Genomic DNA, 9,474 nt, shown 5'->3' with positions numbered 1-9,474 from the left:
GGGACGGAGATATCCCCATTGGAAGCCAACAATTTTATAGAGCAGTTTTTGGAATCTCGCGTTGATTGCAGAGATGACAAAAATTTTGTCTGTGTAAGGGTAGGTTCACACTATGGAATCCGCCCAGATAAGTTCCGGCAGATTCAGCCACACATACCTGTTCACGGCAGCATGCATATCCACCGCTCTATAGACACCTTTCTATGATTGGGCTGATTCCGCGTTCCGCCGAAAGAATAGACATGTCAGTTGTTTCGTAGGAACGTGGAATCGGCCCAACCATAGAAGCCGGCGGAGCGTCTCTGCACAGGGCCAGGCGGCGGGCTGTGATGGATGGAAGCAGACTCGGAGGAGGAGGTGCATGAGCGCTCACCCCGAATGGCGGTGGGTTAGCGCTCGTGCAAAGGACTGGGCACAGTGCTCAGATGAGGGGCAGCAAGTTGGGGGTAGGTGCAGGAGCTTTTACCCTGCCGGAACGGGGTGGCGGGTGAGTGCTCCTGCAGGGAACCGGCCAGGGGAGAGATGGGCTCAGAGGGGGCAGCTAGTTGGGGTGAGCCACTGCAGCAAGTATAATAGGACCGGGCAGGGGGGTGGGACAGAGGGAGGGGGACATTACCAGCCCAGGGAGGGAGGGATGGAGAATAGACGTCTATTCTAGAGATGAGCGAACCGGGTTCGAGTCTATCCGAACCCGAATATTCAGCATTTGATTAGCAGCGGCTGCTGAACTTGGATAAAGCTCTAAGGTTGTCTGGAAAACATGGATATAGCCAATGACTATATCCATGTTTTTCACATAGCCTTAGGGCTTTATCCAACTTCAGCAGTCACCGCTAATCAAATGCCGAAAGTTTGGGTTCAGATGGACTCGAGCATGCTCGAGGTTCGCTCATCTCTAGTCTATTCCCTTTCTATGCCCTGCGCCCACATGGCGCTTTATGTCCACATGTGGGGTATTTACGGACTCGGGGGAAATTGCTCTACACATATTCTGTGTTTTTTTTTTTATCATTTAATCCCTTGTGAAAATGAAAAAATCAAGGCTAGACCAACATTATAGTGTAAAAAATGTAATATTTCATTTTCACGCCACATTGTTCCACATTTATGCCCGTCACCAGTGGGGTCCATATGCTCACTACACCCATTGTTACATTCCATGAGGGGTGTAGTTTCCATAATGGGGTCACGTGTGGCGGGTTTCAACTGTCTTGGCAACACAGGGGCCTTTTACATGCAACATGGCCCTCGAAATCAATTCCAGCCAAATCCAGCCTCCAAAAACCAAATGGCGCTCCTTCGCTTTGGAGGCTTACCCTGCACCCACATGGCGCTTTATGTCCACATGTGGGGTATTTCTGTACTCAGGGGAAATTGCTCTACACATTGTGTTTTTTTAATCTTTTAACCCCTTGTTAAAGTGAAAAAATCAAGACAAGATCAATGATTTAGTGTAAAAATTATTATTTTTTTTACATTAAATGTTGGTCTAGCCTTGATTTTTTCCATTTCCACAAGGGGTTAAAAAAGAAAATGAATGCAAAGCGTGTAGGGTAATTTCCACTGAGTACGAAAATACCCCACATGTGGACATGTTCCATAAGGGCACAGGGCAAGCCACCAAAGGGACAGAGCGCCAGGGTGCAGTGAGTATATGGACCCCACTGGTAACAGGCACATATGTAGAACATGGGGTGTGAAAATAAAAAATATATTTTTTTCATTATCACGGCACAAATGTGTCCGTCACCAGGGGGGCCATATCCCCGCTGCCCCCCTTGTTAGATTCCTTATCGGGTGTAGTTTCCAGAATGGGGTCACTTGTGGGGGGTTTCTACTGTCCTGGCCGCACAGAGGCTTTGTAATTGCATCATGGCATCCTCTAATGGGAATGGCGGCCATACCTATTTAGCTGGGGAAAAGGGACAATTTTTATTTATTTGGGGGTATTAGGCCAATTATTAGTTTATAATGTTGAAAAGGACAGGTGTCCATCAAATTCAACTTGTGTTGATCCAGAGGAAGGCAAAAAACCCTCGTAAGACGACAGTCGCCTCATCACAGGGAAAAAAATCCTTCCTGACTCCATAATGACAATCAGAATAATCCCTGGATCAACGTGACCCCTGAAATAGGAATAAGGGACAGAATTTAGAAAATGTGGAACTCCAATGACGTGTGGTGCGCCTTGAAGCGATCCTGTATACAGTGGCCGGGGTGATCAGGACAGGTGTCACACTGGTAAATGGCGTCCTTCCTGATCCCCCTGTTACGCCACACTCTGCACTTCTTCTGGGGTCTCCTGTTTTCCAGTGTGGGGGACGTCACCTGGAAAATGTTGCCCTGGTGCGATACGGGGTCCTTCATATCAGAAGCGCTGGGTCTGCTCCATGGCTGCTAAATATAAGGGATGTAATTATTGCTTCTGATATTTTCGGATCCTGACACAAGCTACAGTAGCTCGGGCAGCGAGGGACCGGAAGAGGGGGTGCTGGTATAAAAGTTATCCCCATATAGGTGGTAACCTTTATCCAGCAGTGGGAAGATCAGTTCCCAAACGATCTCCACACTAACGCAGAGGATGGGGGGGGGCATCTGGGGGCTGGATTCGGGTGCCCCTTCCTTCATACACTTAAGGGTACCTGCTCACTGTGGAATGGCGAAGGATAACCCTTTGTGCATTCCGCAGCTGGCACCCGCCGGTGGACTGATGCGGCCGCGTCTCAGCTTGTGTCACACTCCATTCTATGCACGGGCGGATTCCGCCCTCTGTCCAAAGAATGAACGTGTTCATTCTTTGGACGGACGACCAAATCCGCCTGTGCATAGAATGTAGTCTATGATACAGGTGGAGACGCGCGCCTGCATCAGTTAACCTGCGGATGCCAGCTGCGGAATGCACAAAGGGTTATCCTTCGCCATTCCGCAGTGTGCACGTACCCTAAGGCTATGTTCACACTACGTATATTTGAGGCTGTATAGCAACCAAAACAAGGAGTGGATTGAAAACACAGAAAGGCTCTGTTCACATAATGTTGTAATTGAGTGGATGGCCGTCATTTAATGGCAAATATGTGCTGTTATTTTAAAACAACGGCTGTTATATTGAAATAATGGCAGTTATTTACTGTTATATGGCGGCCATCCACTCAATTACAACATTATGTGAATAGAGCCTTTCTGTGTTTTCAATCCACTCCTGGTTTTGGTTGCTATGAGGACCTGACATGAGGACCAAATACAGCCTCAAATATACATAGTGTGAACCCAGCCTCAATCTGTAAGTGTACCCTAAGGTACTCTCACAGAGTTTTTAGAATTTCAGGCCATACCGTGATCTCTTATTGGAACGGTACTGGCGGAATAGACGTGTCTGGGGGGCAGGGTACGCTACGCTACTCCCAGACATGTGATGAGGATGATGAGGATGAATGGAGGAGAGAAGGATCCGCCCATTCATCCTCACTGGCTGTTTCGGTGTCGGAGGTAATAATAGCGTATGCGTCCAATGCCGAAAACACCCTGGGGGCCATTTTTATATGGGGAGTGGTATATGGGGTATGTAAATGTGTAGTGGTATAGTGTAAAACTTGTGTGTAGTGTAATAGTGTTTTTTACGTGTTTATTTAACATTAAGTGTGTGTATATATATTATATATTTTTAAAAAACTACGCCAAAAAAGGAGTTGCTGATAAATGCTTACTATGTGCGGTACTTATCAGCAGACTGTGGCTGTAGGATATAGAAAAAAACACCCTAGGCAAAAAGGAGGAGTTGCTGATTAGCAGCGCACTTATGGCCGTAGGGTGCGGAAAATGAAAAAAAAAAATGAAAAAAATTGAAAAACAACTTTCTTCAACCCTATAGCTACTGATTAGTGTATAATATACACTTATCATCCGCTAGGGAGCAGTAGGACGCGAATTCTGGAAAAAGCCGAAGGGAGTGTCAGCAACTTACCTGACCGTGCTCCAGCGATGTCTGCCCCGGCTGGAGTGCAGCGCCGTCGCTCCGCCTCCGCCGGCCGGGTGACGTCGCGGAGACCCGACGGCGCCCCTAGCGACCGGAGACGCCGTGGGGTCACGTGACTGGCTGTCGGCCGACCGGGACACAGCTGAGTGGCATTGCACTCAGGGTGAGTGGCTTTCAGTTCAGCCACTCTGCATGCAGCGATGCAGCTGCTGTGTTTTGCTCATTAGGAGTCCGGACCAATTAGCTCTGGTCCAGGACCCTCCCTCTGGTATATAGTTCAGAGCCAGCCAGCAGTACATCGCTGGCTATTAGATCAGTTCATAGATCAGTTCTAGTCCCAGCTCACCCTGTCCTTTTCCTGTCATCCCCGTCCTGATTCCTTTTGCTTGACTACTCGTGTTTTGACCTTTGCCTGGACTTAGACTATTCCTTGTTTTCCTGATTCTGTACCTTGTTGCTAGTGTGGTTTGACCCGGATCGTTCATTACTCTCTATTGTGTTTTGTCTGTCTGTATTGTTCTGTGTGTTCACTTACGCAGCGTAGGGAACGTCTTCGTGGTTGTCCGCGACCGCCTAGGGTCGATTGAGGCAAGCAGGCAGGTGACAGTGGGTGGGTTCAGACCTAGGGCTCACTGTCTTGTCGTGTCTGTATCACCTGATTCCTGACAGAATAGCCAGCCCATACTGCCGCTAGCCTTATGGATAACAGGACCGCCATGACTAACATTGTGGAACAGATGCAGAGACTTAATACTATGGTCCAGGAGCTGGCGGTTAGGGTCCAAGACCAGGAGACGGCACCCCGACAGCTTACCGTGACCTCCCCAGTACCCCCGGAACCACCTGTTCAGCTCCCGGACAAATTTTTGGGAGACAGGAAGAAGTTCCGTGCCTTTAGGGAGGGGTGCAAATTGTTTTTTAGATTGCGCCCCCGATCCTCAGGAGATGAGAACCAGCGGGTGGGCATTGTTATGTCCCTTCTCCAGGGTCCTCCTCAGGAATGGGCCTTTTCCCTACCTTCTCACTCGCCTGAGTTGCTGACTACTGACCATTTTTTCGCTGCGCTGGGGTTATTATATGACGATCCTGACAGTGCCTCTAACGCAGAACGTCAGTTAACAAGCCTGAGACAGGGCCGTCGTCCAGTGGAAGAGTACTGCTCTGAGTTCAGACAGTGGAGTGGTCTTTCCACATGGAACGACTCTGCGCTCCGGTACCAGTTTCGTGTGGGTCTGTGCGACCGCTTGAAGGATATGTTGGTAGCGTACCCCACTCCTGAATCACTGGAGGATAGTATGACCTTGGCCATCCGGGTTGACCGCAGACTGAGGGACCGACAGAAGGAAAAGAGTACCCCCGATCATTCCAGGTCCTCGAGCTCCCCACCTTCCCATCCCGTTTTTTCATCACCCGTAGAACCTATGCAGGTAGACGTCACTGATGCTAAGGTCAGGCGAGCCCATCGGATGCAAAACCATCTGTGTTTCTACTGTGGAAAGACCGGTCATCAACTTCGACAATGCCCTTCCAGACCAAGATCCTCGCCGGAAAACTCCAGCGCCTGAGAGATTATCGAGGGGATCTCTCAGGCGCACAGGTACCCTTTAAAAATAAGTTGTTATTACCCATCTGCTTGTCCGTGGGAAATAAAACTATAAATGGATATGCCCAGATAGATTCCGGATCTTCTGCTAATTTTATTAACTCCACGTTCTTTTCCAGTCTAGAGGTATGTCCCATTCTGCTTCAGCGTCCTGTAAATGTCACAGGAGCTGATTCTGCGCCGTTTGTGCAAGGGGAAGTACGTTATATCACCCCCTGTCTAGAAGTCAAGGTGGGCTCAATTCATGTTGAAAAACTTGATTTTCTTCTCATGCACAATTTGTCATCTGACGTGATATTGGGATTGCCTTGGTTGGAGACACACAACCCTGTGTTTGATTGGTCCAGCCGAGAACTTGTAAGATGGGGTTCAGCATGTGGGTCTCACTGTATTACTGTTGCTTTGGCGGAATGTTCTCCAGATAAGGAGGAGATTCCAGAATTTTTGTGTGATTTTGCCGAGGTCTTTGATGAAAGGGCTGTGGAGGGTCTCCCGCCTCACCGACCATATGATTGTTCTATTGATTTAATTCCCGGTGTTAAATACCCTCGAGGGCGAATTTTTAACCTGTCCTGTCCTGAGAGAGAGGCCATGCGGGAATATATTAAGGACAGCTTACGTAAAGGTCACATACGGCCCTCCTCTTCCCCTATGGGGGCCGGATTCTTTTTTGTTGGTAAAAAGGATGGCGGTCTGCGGCCCTGTATTGATTACAGGGAACTAAACAAAATCACTGTAAAAGATCAGCATCCATTGCCATTGATACCAGATCTTTTTAATCAGATAAGTGGAGCTAAGTGGTTTTCTAAAATTGACCTCCGGGGAGCATATAATTTAATTCGTATCAAGCAAGGAGACGAATGGAAAACCGCATTTAATACCCCAGAGGGCCACTTTGAGTACCTGGTCATGCCCTTTGGGCTGTGTAATGCTCCAGCAGTATTCCAGAGGTTTGTGAATGATGTTTTTCGTGAATATCTAGGACGTTTTTTGGTCGTATATCTGGATGATATTTTAATCTTTTCCCCTGATTGGGATTCGCACGTTAGACACGTACGTACAGTGATGGAGCTTTTGAGACAACACAGTCTATGCGCCAAATTATCTAAGTGTCATTTTTGTATCCAAGAGATTTCCTTTTTAGGTTACAATATTACCCCCAACTCTTTTAGTATGGACCCTATTAAAGTAGCGGCCATCGAAAAATGGCAAAGACCCAACAATCTCAAGGCTCTTCAAAGGTTCCTGGGCTTTGCCAACTACTACAGGAAATTCATTAAGGGGTTCTCTCTCATTGCTAAACCCCTCACTGACCTGACTAGAAAGGGGGCGGATCTAGTACATTGGTCTCCCGAAGCCATGGGAGCATTTGACACTCTTAGACGGTGTTTTTCGAAAGCTCCAGTACTGGTTCACCCAGATTTTGAGCGTCCATTTGTGGTAGAGGTGGACGCATCCGAGGTGGGGGTTGGAGCAGTATTGTCTCAAGGGTCGAGTACCCTGAGCAATCTTCGACCTGTTGCGTTCTTCTCGAGAAAATTTTCTCCAGCGGAGCGCAACTATGATATTGGCAATAGAGAGCTATTGGCCATCAAGATGGCCTTTGATGAGTGGCGGCATTTTTTAGAAGGCGCTAAACATAAGGTTACTGTACTGACTGACCACAAAAACTTGGTCTACCTCGATACAGCTAAGCGTCTCTCTCCTCGTCAGGCTAGATGGGCTCTATTTTTTACTAGGTTTTATTTTGAGATCACTTACCGACCTGGTTCTCGTAATGTCAGGGCTGACGCTCTCTCCCGCAGCTTTAGCCCGGAAGATATCCCCGAGAATCAGGTCGATACTATCCTAAAACCCGGTGTGGTGGTGTCAGTGTTACAACCAGATCTGGTGGCCCTTATCGCAGAGGCCCAAGATGTGGCCCCACCTAACACGCCCGAGTCTCTCCTGTTTGTGCCGCCGAACCTTCGCCTCCGTGTGTTGGAGGAAACTCATAGCTCTGTTTTGGCGGGTCATCCAGGTATCGCGGGCACTAAATATTTGCTCTCCCGCCACTTCTGGTGGCCATCCTGGGCCCGAGATGTCAAGGCATTTGTTGAGGCCTGCGAAATCTGTGCTCGGTCCAAGGTTCCTCGTAGGCCACCGGAGGGACTTCTTCATCCCCTGCCGGCCCCTACGAGACCTTGGACACACTTGTCTATGGATTTTATCACTGATTTACCTGTATCTAAGGGGAAGACGGTCATTTGGGTGGTGGTGGATCGTTTTTCCAAGATGTGCCATCTTATTCCGCTGCGCAAACTCCCCAATGCTCGCCTACTAGCTACCTTGTTCATTAACCATATCCTACGATTGCATGGGGTTCCGGAAGACATTGTCTCAGATAGAGGTGTCCAATTTGTTGCGGGTTTCTGGAGAGAATTTTGTGGTAAACTAGGTATCTCATTGTCCTTCTCTTCTGCGTTCCATCCCCAGACCAATGGGCAAACAGAACGAGTCAACCAGTCATTAGAACAGTTCTTAAGGTGTTTTGTATCTGATACACAGGACAAATGTCGCGACTTCATTTCTCTCGCCGAATTTGCGATCAATAATCACGAACAACGTTCCATTAAGATGTCGCCGTTCTTCTGCAATTATGGCTTTAACCCCAGATACTCCTCGGTTCACTCCGCCGACTCTCTAAATCCTTCAGCTGAAGCCATATTCTCTAAACTGTGCACAGTTTGGGCCCAAGCTCATCAGAACTTGGTCAAAGCCCAAAACTCCTACAAAAAATTTTCTAACAAAAGACGCATATCTGGCCACCATTATACAGTAGGTGATAAGGTCTGGCTAGCTACTAAGAATCTTAAATTGAGGGTACAGTCAGGGAAGCTGGCCCCTAAATACATTGGGCCATACACTATTACTGAGGTTATAAATCCCGTCACGTTCAGACTCAAACTTCCTACGGCGTTGAAAATTCATTCTGTATTCCATAAAGCATTGTTGAAAAAATATATTCCACCTGTCTCTCCATCACCTCCTCCTGCTCCGATCGTCATTCAGGGGGAATTGGAATATGAGGTGGAGAGAATTCTGGACTCCCGCTGGGTTCAAGGGTCATTACAGTATTTGGTCCACTGGAGGGGTTACGGACCAGAAGAGCGTACCTGGGTGGCGACCAGGGACATGCATGCCCCTCATCTAGTCAGACGATACCATACTCGGAACCCGTCCAAACCTGGTCCATGTAATAAGGGTCCTGAGGCCCCTCCTGAAGGGGGGGGTAATGTCAGCAACTTACCTGACCGTGCTCCAGCGATGTCTGCCCCGGCTGGAGTGCAGCGCCGTCGCTCCGCCGGCCGGGTGACGTCGCGGAGACCCGACGGCGCCCCTAGCGACCGGAGACGCCGTGGGGTCACGTGACTGGCTGTCGGCCGACCGGGACACAGCTGAGTGGCATTGCACTCAGGGTGAGTGGCTTTCAGTTCAGCCACTCTGCATGCAGCGATGCAGCTGCTGTGTTTTGCTCATTAGGAGTCCGGACCAATTAGCTCTGGTCCAGGACCCTCCCTCTGGTATATAGTTCAGAGCCAGCCAGCAGTACATCGCTGGCTATTAGATCAGTTCATAGATCAGTTCTAGTCCCAGCTCACCCTGTCCTTTTCCTGTCATCCCCGTCCTGATTCCTTTTGCTTGACTACTCGTGTTTTGACCTTTGCCTGGACTTAGACTATTCCTTGTTTTCCTGATTCTGTACCTTGTTGCTAGTGTGGTTTGACCCGGATCGTTCATTACTCTCTATTGTGTTTTGTCTGTCTGTATTGTTCTGTGTGTTCACTTACGCAGCGTAGGGAACGTCTTCGTGGTTGTCCGCGACCGCCTAGGGTCGATTGAGGCAAGCAGGCAGGTG

The sequence above is a fragment of the Dendropsophus ebraccatus genome, chromosome 6 (assembly GCF_027789765.1).
Source record: "Dendropsophus ebraccatus isolate aDenEbr1 chromosome 6, aDenEbr1.pat, whole genome shotgun sequence".
NCBI classification, from domain to species: Eukaryota; Metazoa; Chordata; class Amphibia; order Anura; family Hylidae; genus Dendropsophus; species Dendropsophus ebraccatus.
Note: the sequence above shows the minus strand (reverse complement) of the source record.